Source organism: Erythrolamprus reginae, chromosome 7, assembly GCF_031021105.1.
Source record: "Erythrolamprus reginae isolate rEryReg1 chromosome 7, rEryReg1.hap1, whole genome shotgun sequence".
Lineage (NCBI taxonomy): Eukaryota > Metazoa > Chordata > Lepidosauria > Squamata > Dipsadidae > Erythrolamprus > Erythrolamprus reginae.
In genome coordinates this window covers 86,667,653-86,675,014 of record NC_091956.1, presented here as the reverse complement: position 1 = coordinate 86,675,014, position 7,362 = coordinate 86,667,653, and the positions used below count along the sequence as shown (strand labels likewise).

The 7,362-nt window shown below is 43.8% G+C and overlaps 1 long non-coding RNA gene across 1 annotated transcript in view; it reads right to left on the bottom strand.

Annotated features, from left to right (window-relative positions):
• Positions 1 to 6,749: 6,749 nt before the first annotated feature.
• The window catches only part of LOC139169994 (uncharacterized), a 68,911-nt gene continuing 68,298 nt past the window's right edge, over positions 6,750 to 7,362 (bottom strand). Inside the window, exon 3 of the long non-coding RNA XR_011559559.1 lies at positions 6,750 to 6,840. This is a non-coding gene — a long non-coding RNA (uncharacterized lncRNA). The remainder of the gene's footprint in view (positions 6,841 to 7,362) is intronic.

Sequence of the window (7,362 nt, the reverse complement as noted above, 5' to 3'; positions counted from 1 at the left end):
TCCTGGATTTCTGGTCTTGGTTCAGCTCTCCTTTTCCCCCCTGCTGCTGCTGCTGCTGCGTCTGGGCTCCTTGCTTTTCTCCTCTTTCCTCCTTCCTGGCCTCGGATGAGCTTCCCTCTCTCCTGCCCGGCTCCCCTCCAGTCTCACACAGCCACCTCCCACCTGAGGTGCAAGCAGAAGGCCTGGGTGGAAGCGGCGCTAGAAACATTTATGCTTCCGGCAGCCCCCGTTCGCCTCGCTATCCAGCCTGAGGCGGGGGGGCAACCCAGGAAGGAGAGCGCGGGAAATGCAAAACAAATTGTCCCCCCAGCGAGTGACACTGGTGAGGTTGTAAGTCAAGGACTTAACAGTTCACTTGAAGGATGATGATCATTCAAGCCACTCCCACCTGGTCACATGCCCAGCAAGCCACTCCTACCCAGCCCCATGACCATTAAGCCACACCCACAATGTGGCCGTAAAGATTTTGGCTGCCCATGACTGCCTCTAGCCGGACTCTCCGTCAGTATGAAACGGTTAATCCTTCTCGGGCTGCTTCCCTCCATGCCTGTCAACAGCTGTTGCTTTTGAGACGTCTCTGCAGCAGCCTGCAATTAAAAATCACTCCAGCTGGAACAGATGAGAAACATCATGGATAATGGCTCCCCCTCCTTTGTTGTTTGGGTTGAAAACATGCTTTTTTCCTTGTTTCCTTTTAATGGCTCTTTGGAGAGCATGTTGCTGCAGGCAGCGCTCTGCCATTGTGTCCACTGGCGAAGCTGTTGCTGTGGCTTTGCGAAGCCAAGGAAGGAAGCGGCTACGCACAGGAGCTGCAGATGTTCTGGGCGGCAACTTGGGGGAAGCCATGGCAATTAATGGCCATATGGTCAATAATAAATCCATACAGTAGTGCCGGCTCATATTAATTGCGGGATTAAAAATAATAGCACTCCCCTTACCAACAGTGAGCGGAAAGAACCCACACGGTTACTACACCGACTTGGCTCACTCGGTGTGATTCAGTCTTGAATAGTGAAGCAGGAACCAGGATGGCAAAAGGATTTACAATAGCGTTTGCGACAATGGACCCTGCTAGAAATGGCTAAAGGGGAGCGGGATGAAAGCAGGCACATCTGCAATGACAGATGTTCCGTTAAGCGGAATGAATCTTGATGTGATGTCTTGCAGGAAAGGGTGTAAATCCAGTTTTAGCCAGGAATTGGATTATGCAAAGTCAACACTTTTCACGCCTCATGGTGGGTCCAGATCACTGAGTGCTGAGTGCATATCAGAGGTGGAGGGCTACCAGTGGGGTAGGGGACTGTGCCCCAGTAGTGGCGGCCAGATTGTGCAATTTGCACGCAACTGCTCCAGTGCCCGTCCTTCAGGAGCCGCCATCTTTTTTCTTTATTTTTTGGTAGAGTCTCGGTTCTCCATCCTTCGATAATCCAATATTCTGGATTACCCGACATTGTGGCTGCTTGGGGGCGTGGCTGTAGGCATTTCCGCGCTCTCCAGACACGCCCCTAAACATGACAGTCACAATGGGGAAGCAAGCTGGGAGGAGGGATGTGAGAGAGCAAGCGAGAGAAATCCGAGGAGGGAAGCAAGTGAGAGAGAGAGAGAGAGAGACGGGGATGAAGCAGGCAAGAGAGAGGGGGGGGATAGCGGACAGGTGAGAGAAAGAGAGACAGCCGAGGAGGGAAGTGAGGTAGAGAGAGAGATCCAAGGAGAGAAGCGAGCGAGTGAAAGAGCCAGGGACGGAAGCAGGCAGGCAGGCCATATACAGTACACCCGTTTGCTGTTTCCAGGCCGGTCTCACGGACCAGATCTAAGCATCCCACGGGCCGGATCTGTCTGCAGGCCTTGAATTCGAGATCCCTGCCTTTCGAGATGGGAGGGGGGAGTTTTTCTCCTGAGCTGTTTCATGCGTTTCTTTTCTAAGTTTGCAGCATGACTTTCTTTCTTTCTTTCTTTCTTTTTTCCTTTCCTTCCCTCCCCCCCGCCTTCCTTCCTTGATTCATTCTTTCTTTCTTTCTTTCTTTCTTTCTTTCTTTCTTTCTTTCTTTCTTTCTTTCTTTCTTTCTACTCTTTTCTTTTTTCCTGGCTTCCTTCTCTTTGTCCTGTTGCCTGGGATTTACTGCCTTGCTTTCTGCAGGAGGAGGCAGCTGCTGTGTCGTGATGCAGCCGGCAATTCCTGTCTGCGGAGAATACTTTCAGGCTTCCAAGACAGAAGTCTATTGGACACGTCCAGGTTTCCAGCACAGTTCGGGGACCTGGTTAAGAAATGGTTTATTATGCCGAAGGATCACTTTATACCGCATAAATGTCTTACTAAACGAGCTGCAGTATGTCGGATATTCACGGCTTCAGTGTTTCAAGTTATGGCCTCCTTTTTCAGAGGGAAGAAGAGCAGGTCAAAGGAGAAGGGAGGGCTGGTTTTTTCTAAAGGAAATGTCCGTGAAGATACAATCTGTTGCCATAGAAAACAACACGTCTCATTGCTCTGGATTTTTTTCTTCTTCTTTAATTCCCCAACAACTATTCAAACTGTTAAGTTCAAGGAGTTTTGGCTTAGAAAATGTGATGAGCAGGTCAGGAAAACTAAAATGCGTCCCTTAAATTATCTATGCCAGGAACAGGGGCACGGAAATGTAGATTTCAACATAAAGAATCCTGAAACCAAAGGCTAAATATTGTTGTTATTATTATTGTTATTGTTATCTCTTTTATTCATTAAACATGAAACTCAGTCAACTGAACATCTAAACAAGTGTCACAAATACCATGGACTGGCGCTAATGGTTGATGTGGGTTGCTACCAATGTCCTAGGTGTCAGTCAAGTATCTTCTTAAAATATATGATGTTCTGAGCAGCACAGCTGGTGTTGTTGCAGGAAGCTGCACTTTCTTGATGTGTTTTGTGAAATTCTTGGACATGGTACTAAGTGCCCCGATGACCGTTGGGTATCACGGTTACACGTTTCATCCAAAAATAACACATCCCAGATCTGAAGGAATGAAATATTCTCATTGAATCCTTTGTTCTGTACAAGGTTGAATGTGCACAACAGCAGGTGAAATTGATTGTCAATCAGTGTTGCTTCTGAAGTGGACAGTTGGATTTCACAGAAGTTAGATTGACTTGGAGTTCTATTGTGTTGTTTAAGTGTCCCCTTTATTTTTTTGTGCTGTGTAGTTTCAAAGGCCAGGTTGCGATATTTCATAATTTTTTCCAGTTCTTTTTCTTCAACTCTGGCATCTCCTGGTACAGCAATATCAATACACTGTGTTCTTTGGCTCTCGACAACCGTGATACCTGCCATTTTTTGTTCCAAATGATGATCTGTCATTATTCGAAAGTCCCACAAGATCTTCACCATCTCATTTTCAAGAACTTTTTACACTTTGTGTTTTTATTACTTTTTAGATGCAGGTACTGTGGCCCCTCCACATCCTGCACAGCAGGTCATGGATGCCGAGGATTGAGAGACGATTGTGGTGCGGTATCATAGGCCCATGCATCTGGCCCCTGAGTCCGGTAGCGAGGAGGTCAGAGAGGGTGTGGTGTCAGAAGCTGAAAGCCAACCAGGGCCTTCTGCATCTCCCAAGGTGCACATGAGTGACTCAAGAGAAGTGGAGGAGCCCTTTCTTGATGCTAGGGTACACAGAGCTGCTAGAAGGCAGGAATGGTTAAGCAAGAGGAGGTTTTTGTGTGAATAGATGATGATGATTACTACCAGTATTATCATTATTGCATATGATAAGTAAATGATGTAAGACTCTTATTACAAATAAGTAACTATTTGTATTTTAATTATGGTTGTTATTATTAATACAGTGGTCCCTCTACTTAAAAACTTAATTTGTTCTGTAACCAGATTCTTAAGTAGAAAAGTTCTTAAGTAGAAGCAATTTTCCCCATAGGAATCAATGTAAAAGCAAATAATGCGTGCAAACCCATTAGGAAAGAAATAAAAGCTCGGAATTTGGGTGGGAGGAGGAGGAGGAAGAAGAGGAGGAGGACAGTCAGTGCTGAAGGAAGAAGGTGAGGTGAGAAGAATAAAAAAAAATCCAAATCTTTAAGGCTTAAAAAATAAAAAGAGAGACTATGAGGCTGTGAGGAGGAGCACGCACCTCCTTCTGTTCGCTCTGGGCTGCCAAAGCCTCCTTAAGCACCACCGAAAGGCTCCTCTGGCAGCCCAGATGGCCGGGATTAAAGGGGGAATGGCAATAAACTGGCCGGGTCTTCGTCCTGTTCTCAGATTTCCTTGGAAATTTTTCCCAGCTCGGGTTCTTAAGTAGAAAATGGTTCTTGAGAAGAGGCAAAAAAATATTGAACACCCGGTTCTTATCTAGAAAAGTTCTTAAGTAGAGGCGTTCTTAAGTAGAGGTACCACTGTATTACTTTTATTATTAGTTTATTTATACTTTGTATAAACAAATAGACGCAGACAATTACACTGTTCACGAAGCATTTATGTATTCTGTAGTAGAAAAAAAAAGTACAAATAAGAGAAGGCATGAAAGGACGTTCAGCCAATCTCATTGTACACATCTTGTACTCCAACAATAAAAGTTTGAATTTGAAATAAATAATGTTCCCGGGGAGTGCGATGCACCTAATTTGATAACGGGGATTCCCTGGGTTTATTTTTAGAGCTGATTTCCCAAGTAATTTTTGAAAAGCTTTCATTTGCGCGAGTGCGCAGCTTGCAACAGGCGAGGGCATCGATTTTGTATTCTGAACCGTTACAGGAGGTTAACTTTCCATTAATATGCACAGGTGCCACCCTCTGCCTGTTGTTTTCTAATGCAATTCCATTTATATAGAGTGCTACTGCTTGGAGGCCGTAACAGAGTCTGTTTCCAGCTCGGAGGATGCTGAAGTGAAGCCAACGAGTTATTGCAGAAGTAATCAGACAGCTTACAGGACTCCAGGATCAGATGTCCTACTCTATATTAGCCCAGCTCTTGAGACCCATCTCAAACGTCTCCCTGAAATTTCCAATTGGAGAGATGCCTTGTCTCGCTAGCTGACAGCTCTGTGCCGCAGCTTCTACATGTGGCATAATAGTCCCTGGCTGGCGAAGAAAGATTAAGGTGGAAAACAAGGCTCTACGGTGTCTCTCTTCCTTCTCCCTCGGCTCTTCTCCAGGGGCGGACTGGTTTCGAGTCAGTTTTATTCAAGCTGCGGGGGAATGAATCTTACCAGCTTTTTAGAAACTTTCAGCCATTAATGTCATACTAGATAAATGCCACAGGGCAAGTGCAGATCGCCACAGCCTGGAGAACCATGAGAAACGTGGTTAAGAGAGTACGTCGCAGAGGTGGCTTCAAAAATGTTAGCGACGGGCTCTCTGCCTAGTTGCTGGGTGGACGTGACCAAGGCCCAGGCCAGGGGTAGTTTACGAAAGGCAAGGAGGGTGGGGGCAATTCTAATCTCCGGAGGGAGCTGGTTCCAGAGGGTCGGGGCCGCCACAGAGAAGGCTCTTCCTCTGGGTCTCACCAAACGACATTACAAATTATTATTTGTACATTATTACAAATATGTACTTGACAAAATAAATAGATAAAATAAATAAATAAAGGGTAATATGGGTGTGTTATATATATTAGTGGGGAGGAGGAAAGAGAAAAAGAAGAAAGGAAGGAAGGGGGAGATAGAGGAAGGAAGAAAAAGAAAGAATGAAAGAACGAAAAAGGAAGGGAAGGATGGAGAGAAAGAGCGAGAGAAAGAGAGAAAGAAAAGGAAAGGAAAGAAAGAAAGAGGGAAGAAAGGAGCAAAAGAGAAAAAGAGAGACAGAATGAGAAAGGAAGGAAGGCAGAGAGAGAGAGAGAGAGAGAGAGAAAGAAAGAAAGTCATGCTGTAAACTTATATTGACAGAAAGAGACATAATAACCTTATTTCTGGAGAGAAAGGATGGATTTATCCTTCCTGTTAAACCTCAGCTTTAAAGTGATGGGGTTTAGCTTAGATGGGGTAATTTGCAAGTCACTCTTAATAGCTCAGTGGATTAAAATGTGAACCTCACAAGAGAAACAGATTACAGCAAAGAAATGATATCCTTCACTTCCTTAGTTTGGTCATTTTAGAAACTTGAAGAGCCATCTTTTCAGTATTGGTCCTTGAGCTACAACCACAATTTCTGTTGCTAAGCAAACAGAAGTTACGCCTGGGTTGCCAATTCTTCTCACAACTTTCTCCCACCCTATGAAACGAATCTGGATCGATTGATTTAAGAATTAGCGCCACAAAGTCGACAGTGTCAGATTTTGCCATAAAATTTGAAACCGTCTCTATCCGGTTTCACGGTCTGGGTTTACCTACATGCATATGCATGGCCTAGAAGGCGTGTGCTAAATTCTGGGTTTGTGGAGGGAATGAAATATGGACCTGAAGGCTGAATTTCGCAAAACATTGCCTAATGTTGTGGCCAACTGCTGAGAACAATGCACTAATTCACAGAATGTTTACCGCCTTGAGGGGGGGAAAATTTACAAAATGACATTTTAATTTTTCAAATCCCCCAAAGTCTGGACGGAGAGTTAGCGATGCATTTTAATTGCAACCAAGATGAATATCCGAAGTGTTCTATAAATTTCTTACTCCGCTCCTCTTTGAAAGGAAGAAATTGTACTGGGGAAAAATATCTTTCTAGCTTCAATGAACTGAAACTAAACGCAGCTTTTGTTAAAAGGGGGAAACCGTCCCTTTCAATTAGGCATCAAGTGAAACACTCACCTCGCGAGAAAGTGGAGATTCTCCCATTCTGAGCCACAGCCGCAGTCACGCATCGACTTATATACCGCTTCGTACTGCTTTGCAGAATCAGCCTCTTGCTCCCAACAATTTGAGTCCTCATTTTTAAAAATAAAATAATCTTTATTAGTTTAATACATTAAAGAAAAACAAACAACAAAAACAAACAATAGTAAGAAACCGACAAAACATTACACACACAACTGTATTGCTAAAACTGCGACTTTTCAAAATTTGTTGTATATATTTGTATATCTTAATTATTTTTCCCTTTCACAATTTATCAGATAATCATCAATCAAGAAAAAGATATATTATTTTTGGCTATATCTCTTATCTGAAATATAATATTTCTCCTATTTGGGGTGAGTTCTTTGTGTTTTTGGATTTGTTTATTTCGTTTCCTTTACTTTTCACTGTGTTTGAATCATTTTACCCATTTTACCCACTGATCCCAAACAATGTAGAAGACCGTTTTATCTCTGTTTTGGATTTCATAAGTCCTTTTAGTCAGTTCCACAGTCCTCATTTTACCTGCCTTGGAAGGATGGAAGGCTGAGTCAACCTCCAAGCATCTACTGCTCTTTCAGTGAAATAATATTTTCTCACGTTGCTTTTGA